At 38.0% G+C, this 24137-nt stretch overlaps 1 protein-coding gene across 1 annotated transcript in view; it reads right to left on the reverse strand.

Annotated features, from left to right (window-relative positions):
* Positions 1-24137, reverse strand: part of LOC136857558 (U3 small nucleolar RNA-associated protein 14 homolog A) — a 175802-nt gene that overhangs the window by 5663 nt on the left and 146002 nt on the right. The gene's annotated exons all lie outside the window — the stretch shown is intronic.

Genomic DNA, 24137 nt, shown 5'->3' on the forward strand with positions numbered 1-24137 from the left:
TCCATATCAACGATGCTTGCCATTGGTGTACTTGGTAATAAAAACCTAAATTCATGATTATCTCTAATATTACAGCTCATAAGATTAAAACATAAAGGACTGCATTGGCAGCTGGTGGACTTTCAGGTTGGGGGGGGGGGGGGGCACAGTACTTTTTCCCACAAATCTTTCTTTGCTACTGACCAGTACCACCGCACTCATTGAAGTCTTCCACATGAAAACAAACTAATTCACTGCTGCCAACCCTCACAAAATGCAGGATGCAAGCCAGACGCCCAATTTGAATCAAAATCCCTAGTCTCAAATGTTACATTCCAATATAATTATTTACTAGTTTCCTTCTTAATAGGGCAAACAAGGTCATACATTATTATTTAATTTTGTTGTACGCAACCATGGAGGTTTGGCTTGCGCATGCTAGTATAGGGTTTTGTGAGGACATCTTTACCGCTACGGACTCTGCCCACGTGAAGCCTCTTCCCGCAATCTTCCTCCCTCTGAAACCATCCACCAGCACGCTTCCCCCTTACAACTCAAACCCCTCACCGACACTATATCCTCATTACAGGTTAAAAATTTCATAATGGTCTGTATTGAACTGGGATTACAGTAAAAATAGACATATTTTGGTTCCACCTTTTTCAATATAAATAGTTCTGATGAGGAATCTAAGCGCATAAATGTATTAGGCTTATGTCTAGTTATGAGAGAAAAGTTAAAATAAATCATCTATGTGATGAATAACATTCTGTTTTTCGACAATAGTGGTGTTTGACGGTGTCATAATTTTTATAGAGCCAAAGTTGAATTCCCAGGTTGATGTGGGACAATAATGACCTGATAAGAAAAATGTGCGCTCCTAATCGCACGGTTAACTCGCCTGGTAAAAAAGGTAATACTACTGTCGTATTAGATAAAACTGAATACAGCACAAAAACAAAAGAATTCTTTAATAACAGCACGTTCTCAATAGTCAAAAAAGACCCTACTAAAAAATCCTGTGATCACTAACACAAACGTTAAAGAATACCTCCTTTTTCTTCACAGATCAAGAAAAATCTAAACTATTAAATCTGAATCCAGGTCTGCCCACAGCCAAAGCTCTCCCCAAAATTCATAAGGCTAGTACCCCCATTTGCCCAATAATTAATTATAGATCCAGCCCCCTGTAGAAAACATCCCAATTCATTCAGAAATTCCTTACAAAAAAACCTATCATTTTCTCTACAATAAAACTATCAAAAACTTATCAAAAAATTGAAAAACTTTGACATGCAACCTAATCATTCTCTCCATTCATTTAACATAGTAAACATGTACCCCAGTATACAAACTGCAAAGCTATTTCCCATTATCGAAAACAACTTAGATAAACATAGTTTTTTAAGCAAACTTGAAATCCAAGATTTCAATTCCATTTTAAAATTGGTTGTCAATAATAACTTTTTTTTTACCTTCGGTAATATTATTTATCAGTAAGATTAGATTAGGAATGAGAAAATTAGAGAAGAAGTAGGAATAGACAATTCTCTCCTAAATAAGATTCAGATATCAAGACTGAAGTGGTTTGGTCACATGAAGAGGATGCCAGTAAACAGAACTGCAAGGAAGGAATTTGACAGAAAGGTAGAAGGAAGACGACCCGTGGGAAGGCCACGAAGGAAATGGATAGATTTAGTTAAGAGCGATGTAATGCTGAGAGGTCATGATTGGGACAAGTTGGTGGAGGAAGAATGGTACAAGGACAGGATGAGATGGAGGAGGCTCATATACCACACCCGGGAAACTGGAGATGGTTTAGGATGATGATGATGAGTAAGATGGCTTAGCAATGGACTCACCGGCCTCAGGAAATTTGGCAGAGATTTATCTGGACTTTTTAGAATACTCAAAAATTGATAAGAACAGTTTCACAAACATTCTCCTCTTCTGGGCCAGATATGTCGACAACACTTTCGTAATCACGAACAAGGAAATTACTAATGCGACTTCCACTCCTCAGGCTCTCAACAATATTGATCTTCACATTAAGTTCACCCTCGAATCCGAAACCAACAAAGTATATATTTTTTTTTTAAGATTTGACCATTCATAGAGAACTTTCTTCTTTATTCTATAAAATTTTCAGAAAACCTACACAAGCAGCAACTACTATTCATCACGACTCCACACATCCACAAGCACACAAACGTGCAATATACAGTACAATAGTCTAATTTATCGCGCCTTCAAAATACCAATACCAAAGAAAGATTTAAACATCAAACTCAATACTATTCGTGTAATTGCTAAATTTAACAGCTATAGTACGTTTGAGGTTCTACATAACACCTCCTCATTGAACAAATCTAACATTTTTTTCAAAATCTTGAGTCTAGATATTCAAATGTAGTTATTGTAGATCTTCATACGTGGGACAGACCGGGCGCAGTTTTGCTATCAAGTACTTGGAACATGTTAATGCTTTAAAATATAATAGATTCTCGGCTGTGGGTCAACATATATTTGATTCCAATCACAACTTTACCGATATAGAACAGGTCATAGAAATCCTCAAAATAGTAAATAAAGGTCCTTTTCTTAACATGATTGAAAACTGCTTTATACAACTTGACCAGTACTTTAAACCTAATTTTAATCTAAACGAAATTTCAGAGAAGCCTAATACTCTTTTCGATTTCTCATTATCATTTTTAAAAGTGCTAGGTCTTTAAATCTGAGCTTGATGTTCCAAGCCGTGCATAGTACCCACCCACGTCGGATACCACCATTGCCTCACCCCTCTGCCCCACCGTAAAAACTAATCCCCTCCTTCCCTTAGCCCCTCCCGCCCCCCTCATTCCACTGCTATCGCTTTCTGCTCGGAATGGGCTTAGCAGTTATTTTTGGTTAACGGTTATGACTGGAGCAGTTACTCCAAAATACTTGTTAACATTAACGGTTAAAAATAACCTCTAGTGCTGAAACAAGTGGCTCGGATGGTTGAAGCACTAGCCTTCTGACCCCAACTTAGCAGGTCTGATCCTGGCTCAGTCCAGTAGTATTTGAATACGTCAGCTTCGTGTCGGGAGATTTACTAGCATGTAAAAGAACTCCTGCGAGACTGAATTCTGGCATGTCGTCTTGCCCCAAAACCATAAAAGTAGTTAGTAGGACGTAAAGCCAATAAAATTATTATTATTATTATTATTATTATTATTATTATTATTATTACTACTATAGCTTCTTGTACAAGAGGCGTACCTAATATTCGGGCCACGAAGGAAATATGGTGCCAGCCCCGTAGTCTCGGAGTAGCGTATCGGCCTGGTCAGCGATTTTCAACTGCATCTGAGGGCTGCTTCGAGAAGTCCACGTGTTTATACACTTGAGAAGCTATCTGACGTTGATGATGGCCTCGGTCAAGAAAGCCAAGAATAACGACCGGGAAGATTCGTCATGCTGACCACGCGTCACCTCATAATCTGCAGGCATTCGGGGTGAGGAGCGGTCGCTTAGTAGGCCAAATGCCCTTCGAAGCAGGAATCACTAGGGAAGAAGGTATGTGTACCAACTGCAAGGTTGACGTAAGGAGCGTAAGTTAAGAGTCATCATTCCCTTTTATGTAAAGACCAGTCTACCGCAGATGGCCTACTTCACCCAAGGAAAACACATGAAGTCGATCAGTTTAAAAATGACAAAAAATTACCTCCAAATAACAAAAATACTGTAAATGAATGTAAAATACATGCTTAAATATCTTTTCAGAAAAGCCACGGCAAGTGTTTAACAGGAACATGAACAAGGAATACAACAAAAACTTAATCCATCATCATGTACGAATAACGTTAATTACAAGCTGAAATAACTTGCATCAATTCTGATTACTGTGATGGTAAATGGTAGCGAGTACGGCCGAGCAGCTTTGCCCTTTTCACAATTCCCGTAACTACATAAACGCGTTTACGAGTCAGTACTGATTACTTGAAACGGTTACTGGTAGCGTTTAGGACCGCGCGGTGCCCTCGTTAACAGAGTACCGGTACACGCGAATATTGTCGAGCTGCTGTTATTTCAGTAAATGGAGCTGAGGCAAGTGCTGAATAGGAACTTGATGTTTTAACAATAATCACAGTAATTAAAAAATACAACAGAATGTTACCCCAAATAATGTAAGAAGTACGCAAATGAATGCAAAATACAAGCTTAAATAAAATGTTTACAGAAACAATACAATTTTGGTTTATGTCGCACCGACAGTGGGGTTTGAACCCACTATCTTCCAAATACAAGCTGATAGCTACGTGGCCCAAGTCACTTGCTCGGTATATATTTAGAGAAAAACCAAGGCAATTGCTAAATAGCAACTTAAATTTTTAATAATATAGTGACAAAATACAATAAATTGAACTCCACATAATAGGCCTATAAGAATACAGAAGAAGTCCGATAGTCCGGCATGTTCGAGACCGGCCCGGTGCCGGATTACCGAAAATGTCGGACTATCGGGCGATACCTCTTACTACGATATAGGTTAAGGCGTACAGCGAAATCAGCTGTAACAAGGCGTTTTGCAGTAAAATGTTGATCAGCAGAGCCATTAGTTTAATAAATTTAGCTCAAAGGCGCTTGGCTTAAAAGTTATTTCTGATGATATGTAAATCAATAAGTTCAGTGGCATTATAATTAGTATCACACTCAACAAAGGTGATACATTTATTTAGGAACTTTGCGGCTAGATCGCAAGGAACAATACTGTAGCGAACACTGCTCGCAATCAAAACAATGAACTGAACCTGTGTGTGGTGACAGCCAACAGTGCCGATTGTGTCTAACAATAGCGGACGCGTAGTGGACACTTCCAGGTGGTTTCTAACAGCGCCGTGCGCTTTAACCGTCACAAACGTAAAAAAGGAACGTTTAAAAAATCCCGGAATGGTACCGAACCATCGGGCGTTCCGGACTGTTGGATGCCGGACTAATGGAATTCTACTGTAATATAAATGAATGCAAAATGTAAGCTTAAATAACTGTACTATACGTCTAACCATTGCCCTGTTTCTCTGCGGGGTCGGGCATGGTTTTTTTAATTTAATTTTTTTATTTATACAATTTTGCTTTACGTCGCACCGACACAGATAGGTCTTACGGCGACAATGGGATAAAAAAAGGCTAAGAGTGGGAAGGAAGTGGCCGTCGCCTTAATTAAGGCACAGTCCCAGCATTTGCCTGGTGTGAAAATGGGAAACCCAGAAAAACCATCTTCAGGGCTACCACTATCTTCCGTATGATGCAAGCTCACAGCTGCGTGCCCCTAACCGTACAGCCAACAGTATCTGTGCAGCAAGGTAACTAGAATATAAGGTAGGCTACTTCGGCGGTTGAAGCTTCCATTGGCTGGAGCGCTCTGACGTCACGCGGTATGAACGATAGCGAGTAAGGAACACAGTCCTAGTAGAGCAAGCCTGTGAATTCTCGTGCCTGTGAAACATCTTCTCAATCTTTCATCAAATAATAGTCTGGTTTAGTCCGATTCGATAAATAACGGCACTTCCAATAGATTTAAAAACGTGAAAATGTGTTAAATTTCGTCACATGCTGAGCAGGTAGAACATCAACTATCAAATACATGACATATAATACGATAAGAAATAAAATATTGTCATGCAACTCAAAATAATTAATTTATTTCCTGATGAAGTAAATATTTAGATTAAATGGCATAGGAAAATATGCATCATATCGACATCTTTATGGAATTATATTAAATTATTAAAACGTACGTGTCAGGAGACTTAATTACTTGATGAACCAGCCCTAAGCTTAGCCTTCTTATTGGCATATTTTCTCAGTGCTAGCTCCTTACTCTTTGCATTAAAATGCCATATCCTAATAAATGTCCTGGTCCTTACGTAGAGACAAATTATTTTGTCATGGAATACTGACTTAATAATAGAAGTAAGAGTTTTCACTTTTTTGTATCTGGATACAGTCTTACCATGAAATACACCAAATGAAATTTCAAACTGGGCTATATTTTTTAACCACTCATGACTGGGAGGTGTGAGGCCCCCTTTTGAAATAACTGAGATCCAGTAACAGGTCTCTTCTCGCACAACATTTTTGTCTCTTTCTTCGTATTTACTGTATATCAGATCACGGATACTGTATTATTTCACGAGCTTCGAAATATATTCAGATATATAAGTTAATAGCACATAATAATGTTAATGTTATTGGATTTTACGTCCCACTAACTATGTTTTTGAGCACCTTCACCACCGGAGTGAGACAGGATCGAACCTGCTAAGTTGGGCTAAGAAGGCCAGCGATCTACCATTTGAGTTGCTACTCAGCCCGGCTATTAGCACATAACAATAATTATAGAAAATATGATTTTCATTCAGTTGTTTATATCTGACACCTTTTTACCGTACGAGCTGTAATAATGGGGATATTCAAGAGTTTATTACAAAGTGTTTCAATAACCAAGCATTGCTGACGAGGAAGTATTGTTATGCCATCACAGTAGCAAACTAACTGGCTATGATGGTTGTCGTCATTATTGTCTTTATAATATGCAAAATAATAATAATGTTATTTGTGTTACGTCTCACTAACATTTACGGTTTTCTGAGACTCGAGGTGCCGTAATTTTGTCCCACGGGAGTTCTTTTACGTGCCGACAATTTATAGCGCCACACACGTTTCCATAATATGTTGACTGCATTTTAATCAGTACAGTGGTTCTACTTCAGATACTGACAACATGAACACTGTTCACGTAGTGAACCACTATAAAATCACTATATATCCGTGATCCAATATACAGTAAATACACAGAAAGAGATAAAAATGTCGGTCACTTGCTTTCTTGGCTTACGCTGCGTGAACCATCAACGATAGACCCCAAGTGAAAGCGTACGAAATGTAGAGCATAGAATCCTCTACAAAAAAGTCCGGGATGGCACATACCTATTTCGAACCGGCTGCCCTCTAGAAGCGATTTTATGCTACAGTCCGCGGTAAAAAATGTAACTCCTTAAAATTAAATAAATATTTCGATATTATCTTCGAGTTCCTCATCAAAAATTGTTTGACCTCCTCCAGTATTTTATAAGGATTACAATAACCTTGTCAGGACATTATTTGCATGAATGGTTCAGAAGTTATGACCATTTTAGACTGTAGTGGTAATACGTGTCAGCAGGACGGGCGACCGCTGTCTCATACCACATGATGTCACGCAGAAGGCGGACAGGGAGAGAAACAAGTGAGCGCGATGCGGGAAGAGACCCCTGTGTCTGTGCAGCACTAAATGAATTAACACTGCCGGGACAAGTGCAAATGTAATTTTGAGGTACAAAAGTCTCATCAGTGATATATGTACAACCGAGCTCGATAGCGGCAGTCGCTTAAGTGCGTCCAGTATCCAGTAATCGGGAGATAGTGGGTTCGAGCCCCACTGTCGGCAGCCCTGAAGATGGTTTTCCGTGGTTTCCCATTTTCACACCAGGCAAATGCCGGGGCTGTACCTTAATTAAGGCCATGGCCGCTTCCTTCCACTTCCTAGGTCTTTCCTATCCCATCGTCGCCATAAGACCTATTTGTGTCAGTGCGACGTAAAGCAAATAGCAAAAATATATATATATATATATATATATATATACAATATCAGATTCGATATTTACAGGTTATATTAACAGATAATAATAATAATAATATACCAAGCGAGTTGGCTACGTGGTTTAGGGCATGTAGTCGGCAGATTGAGAGTTCGAACCTCACTGTCGGCATTTCTGAAAATGGCTTTTCGTGCTTTTCCATTTTCACACCAGACAAATTAGGTCCACAAACACTTCCTTCCCAGTCCTAGCCCTGCCCTTGTCGCCATAAGACCTGTCTGTATTAGTGCGACATAAAACATATAATAATAATAATATTCTATGTTCTAATCTTTCTTCAACTGACACAGTTTGAGAGATGCCGGAGTGGCGGTATTTCATCCTGAAAAGAGGTTATTTCCTTTAATTTACTGACATGAGAGTCTTAAAGTGGATTCTGCAACACTGAGCAAAGAGAGCGAGAGAGATACAAAACGCATAGAACACTTGTGCACTTGCTCCCCCTTTTACCTTGCCTGCTTACATTAAAGAGTATGAACACAAAATTGGTTTACTTAAAAAATACTTATCTCGAGTGCTGGCACTATTCTTAAATTAATTGTTGGATGAATCCTTTCCACGTGCTTTTTTAAATTTGATGTGGAAAACTAGTAAGAGCATTTCTTCCTGCAAATACAACATTTTGCGAACTCGCTATCTATTACGAAGAAATATGACCACATAGAGCTCATCTTTGCCCTCTTCATAATGTTGACGATATAAATGCATAGTAACAACTCAATACTGGTCAGTAAAATACACGTTAAGAGTAAAATATTTGTTAATAGATGCGGTTACTGCTCGCGAGTATGGCCACACATTGCTGGTTTTAACCAAATTCACCCCAAGTATTGTCAAGTTGCAGTTATTTCAGCAACTGGATATCTCCTGTAAGCGTGTACTTGTTAAAATACCCATTACGTTATTTACCAGCCATCACTACTTTCTGCTCTCGTATACAACCAGTTGTCCAGCTCCTCTCTGCCCGTTAAGTACAACACGCTGTGCAAGGTGAGTTCAATATTTTTCTTTTCTTTTCCCACTTATCTTTAATCTTTCTTATGCCTAATTTGGCTTTCATTTTTCTTGTTAGGTCATTCTAGTCCCACATCGAACTGGGAATCCAATTATGGCTCTATAAAAAAAATATGACCTTCACATGAACACCTCAAGAACCACCTGACCAAAGACTTTTATGACACCGTTGAACACCACTATTGTCAAAAAAATCAGAATTTTATTCATTATGTAGGTGTTTTATTTGAACTTTTCTCTCATAACAAGACATAAGCCTTAATACATTTATAACTGGGCGAGTTGGCCGTGCGCGTAGAGGCGCGCGGCTGTGAGCTTGCATCCGGCAGATAGTAGGTTCGAATCCCACTATCGGCAGCCCTGAAAATGGTTTTCCGAGGTTTCCCATTTTCACACCAGGCAAATGCTGGGGCTGTACCTTAATTAAGGCCACGGCCGCTTCCTTCCAACTCCTTGTCCTTTCCTATCCCATCGTCGCCATAAGACCTATCTGTGTCGGTGCGACGTAAAGCCCCTAGCAAAAAATAAAAATTAAAAAAAAAATACATTTATAAGCTTCGATTCCTCAAGCCAATGTACCAAATAAATGTGCATAAGACTACATATCAAGATCAAAAAAAGACTTTTAACACAACGGTCTAATGCACCTCACTCATAATTCAAGCTTTTGTGCCAAACTTTTATCATACTTATTTAAATTTAACATTAGCTATTGTACATCTCTTGTTACGTGTTTTCATATTGATCTTAGAACTTGAAACTTGTCCCTTTTGTATCACTAACTTGTTGTCGAAACTAGTACCATCTATTTATGAACGACTTGTGATGTAATTCACATCAAAACTATTTGTATTGAAAAAGGTGGAACCAAATATATCTATTTTTACTATATCCTCAGACGGAAGCTCGAGAGTCCGTGTCTTATCTCCAACCTGAAAACATTTTGTTCAACCTAAAAAACATTTACCAATGAACTGCACGCTGAAAGTAAGTCACCTAAGTTTGATAACTTATCGCTGAACAGTCTTCCTTATTGATGAGAATCCACAGTTTTAAAATGAAATGTAATTTTCTTAGCATTATTCGACTCCAATATTTGACTTTAAATGTCAAGAGAAAATAAAAGAACCTTTTAGTTCTCTAGGGAGGACACTGTCTGGGAGTCCTGAAGGGCTGGCCGCTACTGAAGGACTGAAATATAGATTTTTTTAATAACTGTTGTTATGTACACTCACTATCAGAATTCTTGGTGGAAAGCATTTAGACCAATTCTGAGGGTGGTTTCTAACTTGAAGAGATGGGGACAACAAATCGTGTTCATCTTCCAAGAGGTGTGGCTTGTGATGCCACACACTCAATTGGCACATTCTTGGGAACTGAGTAAGATGTTTCTATGGTTTAAACATTCTGGATATACTGGCTTTTCCTAACCAAGGAAAACAGCTAATTAACTGTAATTTCATTGTGAAGAAATGTGCATTATATAGTCTATTACAATTCATCTGAATTCAATTAAAGCACAATCATATGTTTATTTACAATCTCATTTTGACCATAGTAACAATCAGTCAAAGAATGATGCTTATCATTTAAAGGAGCTTAACATCTAGATCATGAGCCCCAGTCAAAGAATAATCTTTGAATAAATATGAGTGGCCATTCCAAAGAATACAAAATATAAAACTGAAGTACACAATAGGTATACCTTTCATTCCTATTTTATCATTGAAAAGGCCATTTTATTTTTGTGCATAGGAAACGTTCATTTTATTTACAGTATTTACCTTTTCCATGCGGAATGCAGTCCGTTGTTTCTTTCAGACGGTTCATTATGACATGAAATTACAGTATCTTATTTTCCTTTATCACAAGTCATCTATCATTATTCTTTGGTTTTCTGGATTCTGAAAAATATATTTCACTTATAAGTCCCTATCTTTTATTTTTATGCATTATTTTATGCCATTTAATTTCTCTCCCATTTCTCATAATTATATTATATAATTATGTTTCAGTAAAGGAGTGTCTCTAAATGAAATACAAATTGCCTTACTAAGTTTTTAGTGAAGAGTACCTTGATTCATCTTAATTTCTCGAATTCAAATTTGATATCTGTACATATTTTAGTGCAAAATACAGAAATTCTTCTTCTGACAACGCTCGCAAAAGCATTAAAGTGGATTCATTTATAGGGCCTATATTGACAAAAAAAAAAAAAATTTTTTACAATAGTTTGAGTGCGATGCCATTTGATAACAAAATCACGGTTGAGACTAACATTTCAGTGCACAAGGATTACCAAGAAACAGAAGAATTTGAGCCTCAATGAGTTTACATGTTTATCTTCACTCTGTCTGTCTGTCTGTCTGTCTCCCCTCGCTGTTCAGTTGTGTGCATGTGCTAAATTTCTAGATGGATTCGTTCTGACAAATGAGAGAGAGAGAGAGACACGTGCACGTAGTGCTCCTGTTAAGCTGAGCAACCCAGCAGAAGGTCGGGTAACCAGTTCCAGTGGGAAATTGGATCAATGAGCCAACAGGATTGGAGGTCAGTGGAAGGCAACATAAAACCACCATTGTAATTTTCCCAAGAAAACCCCAGGGCTTTGCTCAATTCAAAATGTTCTGGAGTTTCAAGTTCCCTAGTAGGATCTCTAGGTTGAGTGAAGCCTCAAGAAATATGTGATGCTTCAAGGGGCATTTGTTTAGGAACTTTGAATGTAGGAACCATGTATTACAAACTATCCACTTCATGTCCGTATCGATATGACAATCTAACAATCAAAGAAATATTTGTTATCCACCTAATCGATACTTTAAGTTTTTATAAAATCATTAACAGTACATGTTTCGACTGCTTTGCAGTCATCATCAGCTGTATTTACATAAGCTTAGGTGTAAAAAAGGTAAAAAAATATTAGCACATATTATGTTCTCATATTACATTTTTTAAAAGATTTTAACTCATCGACTGGAAACCGACATATGTTTTTATGAATATTTCAGTTATGAATATGTTTTAATTATAATTCAATAACATATTAAGTAGTTAGTTGGTGAAAAACCAATCAGTTTTTTCAAATATGCTTCTGAATACAAGCAATAACATACACTTAAATATGTTTTTATCTTCTTATTGGAAGAAGAAGATTTAACAATATTTTAGTTAAGAACTAGTTATTAATCACCTTATAAGCTTTCTTCTTCACCCTCCCCTGCACCCCCACTACCATCCTCCCCCAATAGACAAGAGTTTAAGTTTCCCATGTAAAGTATCAAGCCTATTATGAGAACACACAATGTGCTTATTTTTACCTTTTTTACACCTAAGCTTATGTAAATACAGCTGATGATGACTGCAAAGCAGTCGAAACATGTACTGTTAATCATTTTATAAAAACAAAGGCAAATAAAGTATCGATTAGGTGGATAACAAATATTTCTTTGATTGTTGGATCCATATATCACTAAAAAAGAAAACAAAAAATGAAGAGAATAGACATTAATGCCCTACAAGTCAAATTCTTCATGTGGATACATCAAAGACTCTACCAATAAGATTTGAGACTCACGCCAATCAACCCAAGGAAGTCAATGCTGAGAAGAACACCTATGAACCTACTGCTGGATATCACTATGGGTACTGCTGAATATTTCAAAGAAAAGTATCAACTTACAGATATATCAGTCACTGGTTTGATGATCGGGGTGAGAAGCATCATCCCAAAACATTTTGTGGCCTTCTCTAAGCAATTCGGACTTTCTAAAACTCTCCATGGCAATTAGTGCACTGAAATGTTCTATTTCAATTTTTAGGAACCATGCATATGGACCTTAAAAAATTATGTCTCATTTGTTACTTTCTTTGTCCTTTCTTTCTTTCTTTCTTTGATTACTCAATTTCTATAAAGAATAGGTTCATATGCCTAACCAAAATTTGTCTTTGTGGCAGCCTGCATATGCTGTTGAATTTAAAATAAAATAAATATTATCTCATCATACAGTATGCTGATTTTATTAGATACCTACAGTAAGTGAAATTTAATATTGAAAAGTTGATTTTACCAATATAATTTCTTATACAGGGTAGTCAGAAACAATGTGAACCAAGTATATGAGCATTAGAGGGTGTCATACTGATAAATAATTTGAAAAATATAATTCGATGTCTTGCGCCCTTGTAATTTTATCAGCTGCTGAAGTTAGCCAATTACATCGCTTTGCAGGCAAATTCAAGTGGGCTTTACGAGGTGGTGTTACTAAGTCTGCATGTGGCTTAGACCGACTTGAGAGTTATGCTGAGAAATCAGCATCAATAATATCAATGTAAATGGTCCGTTATTGGACATTATAAATTTTCCAGCTAACTCATTCCTGGTTGCCAGCGTTTTGCCCTATGTGCCAAGTTGGGCTCATCAGTTCGTACGTAGCACACCCACCAAGACGCATGGCTAGTGCATACAGCGGAGGCCACTACGTAGGCTACTTGGAGCCACCGGCAGTGCCAATGCACTATGAGAGACTTTGTCTCATTACCAAAAATTGATGACTGCTTGGCCATTAGATGATATACAGTACATGTTGATTCCCATAGCGAATAACGGACCATTTACATTGATTGGTATTATAAATTTACTCATTTGGGACAAGTATTTCAAGTTCCCTATGGGAATCAACATCTATATCATCTAAATCAGCATCAAACGCAAACACACCGTTGTTACTGTAGCGTACTTGGTATGAGTCGATCCTATCGGCACAAAGCTCTGTGTTCAAATCCTTCCCATGAAGAAGATTATTTCTTCTATAGGCGCTCTCACACGGGTAGTAAGCTAAGTGCAGATTTAGCAACAATGCCTCGCAAAGCCCATTTTAAGTCGCTTACGAAGAGATGTGATTGGCTAACTTTAGTAGCTGATAAAATCACAATGGCGCAAGATATTGAATTACTTCTTTTCAAATTATTAATCAGTATGGCCAACACTCTAATGCTCATATACCCAGTTCACGTTGTTTCTGATCACCCTGCATAAAGACATTTTTAATCCTATTTTTATATTGCAATCAATCAATCAATCAATCAATCAATCAATCAATCAATCAATCAATCAATCAATCAATCAATCAATCAATCAATGCCATAGCCAGCAGTATGGATATACAAAGGTTAAATCCAGATAAAAACCCCTGACTTGGCTGGGAAATGAACCTGCGACCTCATGAGTAGGATGCAGACTCACTACCCCTACACTGTGGGGCTGGCTATACTCCATTCAGAAGTTAACAATTTAGAAGCAAAACTTAAAATTTTGAAGAGGGATGTGACCCTGAGGGTTAATTCAGCCTACACGAGAAATAAGTACCAAGTTAAATCCTGAGGGTAAGAGTAGCTCAGTACAGAGCCAACTGTTCTATCTCATTTAGTGCTCACATTGCACATAACGTAAGCTTTTATCTTCCACTCTTGTAAGAAAATGGATTCCTTTTCTCTTCATTAACAGTCCAAAAGTACAGAACTACAAGACAGTATTCTAACAAAATGCCGTCTGACAGTCTACATGTTAAATAGATGTTCTTTACTATAGACAAATTTTAGGATGCCACAAGAAAGCACGTGGGATCTTTTGTGTAACGTCTTCACTGAATGGATGGAGTACTAGTCTTTGGCTCAGAGGGCCCCATATTCGATTCCCAGCTGAGTTGGAGATTTTATCTATAGTTTGGTTAATTCCTCTGACTTGGGGAATAGATGTTTGTGTGTTCATCTTAGTACAATTCTCTTCATTCACATATATTACATCACACTACACAATCAACCAGCACAGAAATATGCAGCACTGGCAGTGAACACATCCACCCACTCAGGTTTGGTGATAGGAAGAGCATCCAGGCCAAAACTCTAGACCATCAATATAAAATGGAAACAAGCCAAGAAGAAGTTTTTTGCTTTTTTTTTTTTTGCTAGTTGCTTTAAGTTGCACCGACACAGATAGGACTTATGGCGACGATGGGACAGGGAAGGGCATGGCTTTAGTTAAGGTACAGCCCCAGCATTTGCCAAGAAGAAGAAGGCAAAGGGATAGTAAAGGGCTATTAATGGGAAGGAAGCGGCCATGGCTAATGTGAAAGTGGAAAACCGCAGAAAACCATCTCCAGAGTTGCCGACAGTGCGGCTCAAACCTACTACCTCCCGAATGCAAGCTCACAGCTGCGCGACCCTAACTGCAGGGCCAACACACTTGGTCCTAATCTATTTCCACATCATATTCGAATAATAACTCGGAGGTAAGAACTACAGATATATAAGGTATTTATTTATCAGCCCTTCAGTTGCTATACATTTAAACAGGTATTCTGGTATGAGAATTTTCTCCACAAGAATTTCTTTTGTCTGAGCCAAACGAGGTACAGAGTTGCTGCATTCGAACATCCTCAAATGCTGCCAACCACAGTGACGATCGAACCTGTTATCTTGGGAACAGAAAGACAGTGACTAACAAACATTATCTCTGAGGTCGGCTTCATATTTTAATTTACTTTTCTTAATCAAAACAAATACTATTTTTTAACTAAATACTGTCAAGGTTTCCCTTGGTGGTTTGGACTGTTCCTACCAAGAAGAAGGCGATCTTTTTTTAAATGTGACCAAGAACCAGGAAATCAATGTAGGTTGATACTATGTCAACAAAAGTGATAATAAGGGGTCAAGGTCTTAAGATAGGCATGTGGACGTAATTCATTGAAGCAGTGAATTGACAAATAAAACAGAAAAATGTTCAGGAAGCTACTCTGCATAGTTCTAAGTGAAGTAGACCGAAGAGGATTGATTAGGAACTCGGACACAAATAAAAGTTTGCTTTCCAGGAATATAATAAATATCACCAATAAAGTGAAAAAGAGGAAAATCAAAAAAACCATGAATAATGGAAGAACAAAAAAATTAAAGAAGTAAATTAAGTTCAAACCATTAAAGTATAATATTGTGCCAACCTGCATTAGCCTAAAATACTGATTTTTGTAGAGAATGATTCTTATTATTTCATTCAATGTTTAAGAGTGTTCTTGGTTTTAAGACTGAAGTTATCTCTGATAACAACTATAGTAGACAAAACTCTCTTGGAAGTTAAAGGGCAGCTAAAAATAACTGTTTACATAATCCATAATAACTGCTGATAATTTTTTTGGTGTTGCTACCTATCTCTCTTCTTCTTCTAGGTCATACAGAATCTGCAAAAACCAATGGTGGGAGCAAAATGAGGCATACTAGACAAGATGAGGAGTGAAGTAGCCTTCATAATGAAACACAATATGGTCATAAAAATAACATTGTGTTCATTCACCAGCATGAAAAACATAACAGTTCAATTCTTTAAAAACCCTGTGATCTATTGTAAATTCCAGTCACGTTTATGATAATACTCTATTTTATGACACAATATTGTGATATGGACTCCTTTAGATATCCAACAATAAAAAAGAACAATTTCTTATACACAATTAAGCCAGAGATACAGAAGTAAGAAGTATGTATTTACATTTCAAGGAAATTTTGAGGATGCTGAAGAAGTTAATTAATTTTTGTTTTGGTTTAATAAATAGTGTTATTTGTTTTTACATCCAACTAACTACTTTTACAGTTTTCGGAGACACTAAGGTGCCAGAATTTAGTTCCACAGGAGTTCTTTTACATGCCAGTAAATCTACCGACACGAGGATGACGTATTTGAGCATCTTCAAATACTGCCAGACTGAGCCAGGATCGAACCTGTCAAGTTGGGGACAGAAAGCCAGTGCCTCAACCATCTGAGCCACTCAGCCTGGCTATTTTAGTTTTCTACATTTCACATTTCATTTCATGGACTTCTTTCCTCATCCTCAGAAGCATGTAGTACCGGCTCTTGCACCAATCATGGCATCTAGCGTTTCAAGCATGCTTCTAATTAACGCTGCAATGTCCTCTTGAGGAATCATCTCCCATTCTTCCAGGAGGGCCTCTCAAAGGTCATATAGGGTGTCTGGAGAGTGCTGACAGACCCTTCTCCCCAGCTGGTCCCATAGTTGCTCAATAGGATTCAAATCAGTGCTTCAAGCAGGCCAAACTATCACATGAATCTCCACTTCCTCCAAGAACTGATGCGCACATCTTGCAACATGTGGGCATGCACTTTCCTGCATTAGTGTGAAACTTGTCTGTTAGATTATCAGCCCAAAGGCTTGTTGGATCCTCAAATAGCACAACCAAAGGTTATGCAATTATAGGGAAACCGCAAAAACCGAGGGCAGCGTCTAAATGAGACAATACTGGGCAAGACGAGGAGTGCGGTAGTTTGCCATTGCTTTCCTCAATGGGCCAGAAAGTGCTATTGCAGCATGATTGACCCTCTGAGTAACACCTTTCACAACCAACACCAATAAAATGGAGCAAAAGGCACAACATGCTCCAAAAGGAATTCCTCCAAATATTCATGTGCTGTAAGGCTCCCATGCCCCATGAAGACCAACTCCGTTTTGCAGTCATATTGAATCCTGCCCACAGCATCAGAGAACCACCCTAAAATGACATTCTGGGTGAGAAAGTGCAAAGGGAACACCTTTCCCCAAGTCTTCTTCAGACCCTTCCTCCTACTATTGGGTGATCAAAGGCCATTGCGCCCCATCAATGAACAGCACTTGCTCCCATTGTTGTACTGTCCAGCTGAGACTGCAAAATGCAGATGAGCTGCGTGATGCTGTTTGGTGAGTTTTGGGCATTTAGCAGGTCTTTGTATTGAAGATTGCCTTCTTCCAGCCTTCTTCAGACAGTGCTCTCACTAGCATTGACCCCTCGAACTTGGTGGAGTCGATTAAGTGCTGAAACGATAATGGTATGATGGTTACAGAGAACTTCAAGCCGTAAGTCATCATCTCTTGCCGATGTTGCTCTTCTTGGGCCTGATCTTGGTCTCCTTGGATAGCCTCCAGTTTCCCTGTATCTTCTTACAGTTCTGGAAATAGTGGAAGGTGTAATTCTCAAAACTTCTGCAACAAAGGTCAGGAGTGCTGCGACCATTTTCCACCAAAGCAACCGCTTTTCCATAATCTTCAGGACTTAATGGCATGTTTACTACTGAAGAATGATTAAGATAATGACAGAAACATAATTTTTTTTACAATTGCTTTACGTCGCACTGACACAGATAGGTCATACGGCAGTGGTGGAAAAGGAAGCATCCACGGCCATAAGAAAGGTACAGCCCCAACATTTTCCTGGTGTGAAAATGGAAAACCATGGTAAACTATCTTCAGTGGGATTCAAACCCACTATGTCCCGATGCAAGCTAATAGCTAAGTGACCCAAACCATGCGGCTACTTGCTTGGTAAGAAACATCTTGCAAACACATGTGATTGAAAGGGGTACAAAACAACACTACAACAATAAGTGCTTGAAGAGCAGGTAAACATTATTACCTCACATCCAGTGATGTTTTCTAGGTTGCGTGAGGAAAGATAAATTAAGGCTAGCGAAATAAACAGTCCACAATTCATTGTTTGCTCACAAAACCAAGCAAATAACCTCCCATGTCTAAAATATAGATAAAATGTTCACCTTTGATTAAACAGATATTACACATTATTTCTTAAGTATTTATTACGTGTTGCATTTTTTGTGCCATGAGTGCATTTACATATGCATTCACTCCCTTCAGCAAAACAAAGAACAGTATCACCTAAAATAGGACATGTGTTAGTTTATTGAATTTGGACTGTACAAAGGGTTCTTTGTCTGGAACAAGGGTTCATAATGCAGTCAACTGCACAGAGTTGCGTACAATACAGTCCATGAAACCCATTCATTGCCAGGATGACATCAATTTCATAAAGGAAAAGAAAAATGCTTGCATACATAGATGGAACCAAACATTGAAGGAACTTCCCCACATTTACCAATCACCCTTTCATATCCTTCAGTTCTATTCCCAACTCTCGCATTGAAATCACCCATTAACACTATTCTACCCTTGCTGTTGACCGTGACCACGATGTCACTCAATGCTTCATAAAACTTGTCAACTTCATCCTCATCTGCACCCTCACATGGTGAGTACACGGACACAATTCTTGTCCCAATTCCTCCAACTGACAAATCTACCCACATCATTTGCTCATTTACGTGCCTAACAGAAACTATGTTGCGTGCAATGGTATTATTGATAAAGAGCCCTACCCCAGACTCTGCCCTTCCCTTTCTAACACCCGCCACGAACACTTTATAATCTCCTATCTCTTCCTCGTTATCTTCCCTTACCCGAATATCACTTACTCCTAGCACATCCAGATGCATCCTCTTTGCTGACTCAGCCAGTTCTACCTTCTTTCTTCCACAAGCCCCATTAATATTGATAGCTCCCCATCGAATTCCATTTGGTTCGCCAAGTTGTTTCCAAGGAGTCCCTCGCCTGTCAAATGGGAGTGGGACTCCATTACTCCCATAGGTCCGAGGCTTGCTTAAAATGTTCTGAGCTCAGTAAATTCATGAAGCAGGATGCTACCCTACTTGCACATAGTCCAAGTGAGGATCTCTCCTCTAACAGGTTATGGACCACCAGTGAATTGTATAGTCCTAGCCGCCTGAGCACAAGGAGGGCCATGACTCAGAATATGTCCGAGATGCCCACTCCCATTCCATAGCAACCGGTATCCCGACTCTCCGGACCACTTACTAGGCCACTCAACCGTTGCCCATGGTTCACGAACTAGGACGTGACTACAGTAACCCACAAACATGAACCATACCAATAACATGGATAATTAAAAATGAAATTTTAGGCACCTTCCCCTAAACTACCATTTCAACCAGGGTGGATAAAATTATTTGTAACATAGACTCTGGTTACTTATTCCCTGACATTACATACCAATTTTCATTAAATTCTGTTAACCCATTTTTTCATGGCTTGGCATTGATACGGATTTAGCAACAAAAATGCAAATTCATGAATATCTGTTATTATAGCCAGTATGGTAAAAATGTATAAGACATAAATGATTGGAAATTTAATACTATATAACTTTAGTTATGTAGTATTTGTCAATAGGACCACTAATAATATAAATATTTGAGGATTAAACTACCATTTCGCTCAGAGTGAATTAAATTATTTGTAGCCTAGATTGTAGTGACTTACATTCTGGCTTTACATACCGATTTTCTTTATATTCCCTTCAGCCGTTTTCTCGTGATATATGTACATACATACATACATACATACATACATACATACATACATACATACATACAGACAGACAGACAGACAGACAGACATTACAGAAGATTAAAAAGTGCATTTCCTTGTTACTGTGGACATGACCGATACAGAAATACCATTCTTTTTAAAATTCTGAGCAATGAACAGACAAAACTCTTATTATATATAGATATATCTCTCGAAAAGGAAGTCAAGTGTTGAACTGAAAACCATAGCATAAAGTAGAGAAAAATTGCAACAGAAGGCATCACCAGAGACGATTAAAATTCTACAGTGATGAGCAAGAGTAGGCCTAGGATAGGGGATTCTCACTGGCATGAAAGTGAAAATTGATATGACCTTGACACTGGTGTAAATTTCTTTCACACTAACATGATAACTCAGGAAAACAACAATAAGCATTAGCACATCACAAATTCATACCATTCACATGCTGGGCAGAAAGTCAATAGTAAACAAAGGACTAAGAAAATAATATAGATCTTGTTACTCCGGACTTCATAGACCATAGATCTGAAGTGTCCCAATCTCTCTAGACAAGCAGTTAGTGTCATAAACGTAAGCTTAAGACATTCATGCATTAAAGAATTCCAATAGGCACTATCAAATTCAAATTATTTCCTGAACTATGTTAAACAGGGGCTTTGCTGTATTTGCAAGGACCAGTTTGTTATAATCTCAATTCTGTCAAGACAGAATGAAACTGTACTGAAACAACTTTTTTTTTTTTTTTGCTAGTATAGTGTAACGTTGCTCTAATACAGACAGGTTTTCAGTGAGGATGGGATTGGAAAGGGAAAGGTCTAGGATTGGACTGAAAAAGAAACAGCTGTGGTCTTAAAGCCCCACCATTTACCTATTGTGTAAAAATGGGAAACAATGGATAACAATCTTCAGGAATGTTGATGGTGGGGTTCAAACCTACCATCTCCTGAATGTAAGTTTCCAGTGAAACAACTTATTTCTAGCTACATTACAGCCAACTTCTGTGTATTTTTCTAAGATTTTTGGTGTAAATTTAAGCCTCATTTCTGTACGGATATATTTAAATCAAAATAATGCCCTCTCAACCTTACAGGATTCAATTGGACTATAACTTTCTGCTGACCAATTAAAAATATCAAAGCAAAAAATGAAATAACATTTTAAAATAATCTTTTTAGGTGCTGAAATAGGCATTGAATCTATATGAAGTCGTACAGTCTGTCAAAACGAATGCAGAATAAATAAATTCAGAAAATACATCAAAGGGAAATATTTTATAATAGATTGCAAGTGAATAAAAAAGGTAAATTAAAAACAGAATGGCATGTTTTGTCAATCAATCAATCAATCAATCAATCAATCAATCAATCAATCAATCAATCAATCAATCAATCAATCAATCAATCAATCAATCAATCAATCAATCAACACTGATCTGCATTTAGGGCAGTCATCCAGGTGGCAGGTTCTCTATCTGCTGATTTCCTAGCTTTTTCTTAAATGATTGCAAAGAATTTGGAAATTTACTGAATATCTCCCTTAGTAAATTATTCCAATCCCTAACTCCCCTACCACTGGGTGAGCTGGCCGTGCAGTTAGGGGCACGCAGCTGTGAGCTTACGTCTGGGATATAGCGAGTTCGAGCCCCACTTGATACAGATGTTGATTCCCATAGGGAACTTAAAATATTTGTCCTGAATGAGTACATTTATAATACCAATAACGGACCATTATATTGGTATTCGACCCCCATTGTCGGCAGCCTTAAAAATAGCTCACACAGAGCTATTTCCATACAATGAGCACAACAGATTTCAATGAAGAGATACAAATCATTAAACAAATCGTGAAAGAAAACAACCACCCTCCAGGCACAGTAGATAAACTATTAAATAAACATAAGAAAAATGGCCAGGAAACCACCGCACAACACAAATAAAAATACGTGGTTCTCAACTACGTTAACAAGAACACATACAAAGTAGCTAATATTTTCAAGAAACAAGGTTTAAAAGTAGCTTTTAGAATGAACAACACACTACAGAGACACATCAGCAAGTGCAACCTAAACAAAAGGACCCTTTCTCAAAGTCAGGAGTATATGAACTCAAGTGCCAAGAACCTAACTGCAATGCCACATATATAGTTAAAAACAAAACGTAATTTCCACACAAGATACAAAGAATACAAAAACGCAATCACACATAATTGGCATTCAGTCTTCGGGGAGCACATATACGACTTTTCACACCATTTAACAGACATCAACACAGATCTGAAAATCGTACACATCGAAAATAAAAGTAAATCTTTGAATAGAAAAGAAGCAATAGAAATTTACATCGCAGAAAATGCTAATGTAACTAACCAAAATGACCATACACACTTTAAAAATTCCCCCCTCTTTGCTCTACTCACATAACATCTGGACAACACTTACTAATAAAAGTAGCTTTTATCATAGTAATAACATTTAACAGTTACTCTCTATTTCAATTCCATACTTTATTCACCTAAAATCATTAATTTGCATTCACCCATATTACATAAAAGTACATTTTAACATGAGGTAGGTCAATAACCTTCTCTCCCCTCTCCAATGTTGATAGAAGGTTCCACAGTGCTCCACTCGCTCTGCCCTACATCCCCCTCTCCTCTCCACGGTACAGTATACTCAATTTTATCATCCAATAGGAGAGATCCACAATGCTCCACAAGGCCCCTCCCATGCTTCCTTTCCCCTTTCCGTGAGCAGTGTGCTTTACCCAAAACGTTCCATGACCACAGTCTTGAAATAGTGTTTGGTGACAACAGACTTAGCATCGGCAGTTTAGATAAATACATAAGTTTTCCATTACGTAAATTTATTTTTTGTCATTACTGGTTCATGTTATCACTAAACTTTCTATCATTGACAAGTTTACGCAACATAATCAATACTGTACATATCTAAGCATGTTTTAAGTGATTTGATAGAATCTGAGGATGTTCTCGTAGAACAAAACATCTCATTCTTTGTATAACTGTGTATTTTTACAGTTATGTTAATAGTGTTATAATTTACACTGTAATTGCTGTGTGTTTGACAGACTTAAAAGTTTTTGTTACATTTAACTAAGTCGACACTGAAAAATATGGCTTCATCCTTAACAAAAAGAAATAGATAGGTCAATCATGATACAGTCCATTTGACCTCCTGAATCCAATATATCTGCTATATTTTGCTGGAATCCTACAAGATGAGCTTCAGTGGAATAATCTTTCCTAAACCCAAAATGCCTTCTATCAAACTACTAATAATAATGTTATTTGTTTTACGTCCCACTAACTACTCTTTTACGGTTTTCGGAGACGCCAAGGTGCCGGAATTTAGTCCCGCAGGAGTTCTTTTATGTGCCAGTAAATCTACCGACATGAGGCTGACGTATTTGAGCACCTTCAAATACCACCGGACTGAGCCAGGATCGAACCTGCCAAGTTGGGGACAGAAGGCCAGCGCCTTAACCGTCTGAGCCACTCAGCCCGGCCTATCAAACTACAGTAGTTATTAATTTTGCAAACATGTCTAATATAATCAGAAAGAATGCTTTCCAAAAGCTTACATGTCAAACTTATTGGCCTGTAATTTTCAGCTTTATATCCATCACCCTTTCCTTTATACACAGGGAAATGGTGATAGACATAAAGCTGACATGACATAACATCATCAGATTCTATCAAATCATTTTATTATTATTGTTGTTGTAAGAATTGATGAATATTATGGTTTATGAATGAGGGTAATAACATATATGGTGAAATTCCTTGTACACTTTCTTAATAATTGTGGGAATGTTTGAACTTATCTCAATGATTTTCTGTACTCCTATTGTGCTTCCTCTCGCCTAATTAGTCCAGCTTGGACAGCATTGCATCGTCCCCGGCATCTCACCAGCTGGCATGATTACTGGTAACTATCCATTACATCATGCTCCACTGATGTCATTGGCTTTCATGGAAATGTGCTTGTATTCTATTATTATTGTCTGGATCCATGGCTAAATGGTCAGCACGCTGGCCTTTGGTCACAGGGGTCCTGGGTTCAATTCCCGGCAGGGTCGGGAATTTTAACCTTAATTGGTTAATTTCGCTGGCATGGGGGCTGGGTGTATGTGTCGTCTTCATCATCATTTCATCCTCATCATTACGCGCAGGTCGCCTATGGGTGTCAAATCCTAAGACCTGCATC

The sequence above is a fragment of the Anabrus simplex genome, chromosome 1 (assembly GCF_040414725.1).
Source record: "Anabrus simplex isolate iqAnaSimp1 chromosome 1, ASM4041472v1, whole genome shotgun sequence".
Taxonomy (NCBI): Eukaryota; Metazoa; Arthropoda; class Insecta; order Orthoptera; family Tettigoniidae; genus Anabrus; species Anabrus simplex.